Here is a 1,931-nt window from a genome sequence, read left to right on the forward strand (position 1 = left end):
AATGAAATCTGGCCATGTGTAGCAACATGGATGGACCTTGAGGGTGTTATGCTGAGTGAAATAAGTCAGGCAGAGAAGGACAAATATCATATGTCTGCACGTATAGGAGGATTAGGGGGAACTTAACTGAGGAACAAGGGGGAGAAGAAGGGGGGGAATGGTGGGGGAAAGGGAGAGAGGCAAACCATGAGAGACTCTTGAATGCTGACAAAAACTGAGGACTGATGGATGTAGGGAGAAGGGGGAGATAGGCATGGAGGAGGGCACTCGTGGGGAAGAGCACTGGACATTATGTGGAAATCAATTTGACAATAAACTATTTGTAAAAAATTAAAAAAATTAAAAAAAAAGAAATGCTTGTTTCTCTTGTGGAACATTCAAAGAACATGTTATTTACAATCCTAGGTTTATTTGTACTTAATTTTTTGAACAGTCATATGCCTTATAAGGAAATTAAGAAAAAAAATGTATGTAAACAGAATTGTCTGATTTCTGTTGTTTGAAACTCCATTCTGTATATGAGTTACCATAAGTGTCACTTCCCTTTGGTCTACAGGACTTTCTTTAAAATTAGTTTATGGCAGGGCAGGTTAGCCTGGTAAGTCCACCAACTCCTTGCTCTTTGCTAATGTGACCAAGAGCAGATTGAAATGTGCTTATGATGCCCCTGTGACTGCATCCAAGCACCCAAGCAAATCTTGGATTCCACCTGTTCCTGCCTGCCTGACCCTCGTGCCCCATTAATGGAATCCACAGCTTCTGTCTTCGTTTCTCTGATCTGATGCCTGCTACTTTGTTGATCCTGGGCGAATGAGCACTTCAGGATGGAGAAATAGGGAGTTCTGTACTTCCCACCTGCATCTCTCAAACAAAGAGGGACTGAAGCCAAAGGATGCTGAACCACAAGAGTCTGGGAGGAAAAGAGACAGAGTCCATTAAGAAGACAGCCTCATAGGGCTACCTCAAGAAACAAGCCAGAGTACACATGGTGGAAAGTTCCAAATATCACTATAAGTAGGGAAATAAAATAACCGAAGAGACAACAAGAGAGACCAAGGGACACTATTAAGAGAACACTTCCTGAATGGAAAGGCCCTGGACAGTCAATGAGCCTCCCTTAATATAGCAGAGCTCGCAGGTGCAGAGCACATCACAAGCTTTTAAAACTTACAAGAGACAGGGGCGCCTGGGTTGCTTAGTCGGTTAAGCGTCCGACTTTCGCTTAGGTCATGATCTCGCGGTTCGTGGGTTCGAGCCCCGCGTCGGGCTCTGTGCTGACTGCCAGCTCAGAGCCTGGAGCCTGTTTCAGAGTCTGTGATTCCCTCTCTCTCTGACCCTCCCCTGCTCATGCTGTCTCTCTCTCTCCTAGAAATAAATAAAACATTAAAAAAAAAAAAAACTTACAAGAGACAGAAAGCTAGCCAAAATGACGAAACAGAAGAACTTTCCTCAAAGGAAGTTCCAAGAAGAAGTTACAGCTAAAGAATTGCTCAAAAAAGATATAAGCAACATAACTGAACCAGAATTTAAAACAATAGTCATAAAATTAATCACTGGCTTTGAAAAAGGCATGGAAGACACCAGAGAAGTTATTGCAACAAATATTATGGACCTTAAAAATAGTTGTGATGAATTTAAAAATGCTATAAATGAGGTGCATAATAAAATGGAGGCAGCCACTGCACAGATTGAAGAGACAGAGAGGAGAGTAGGTGAATAGGTGAATTAGAAGACACAATTACAGAAAAAGTGGAAGCCAAAAAAAAAAAAGAGAGATAAACCTATCCAGGAGCACGAAAGGAGAATTAGAAAACAAGTGATGCAATCAAATGGAACAATATCCATATCAAGGAATTCTAGAAGAAGAGAGAGAAAAAGGGGCTGAACGGGTACTTGAACAAATTATAACTGACAACTTCCCCAATCTGGGG

The sequence above is a fragment of the Hyaena hyaena genome, unplaced genomic scaffold, assembly GCF_003009895.1.
Source record: "Hyaena hyaena isolate Hyena2069 unplaced genomic scaffold, ASM300989v1 scaffold_830, whole genome shotgun sequence".
Classification (NCBI taxonomy): Eukaryota; Metazoa; Chordata; class Mammalia; order Carnivora; family Hyaenidae; genus Hyaena; species Hyaena hyaena.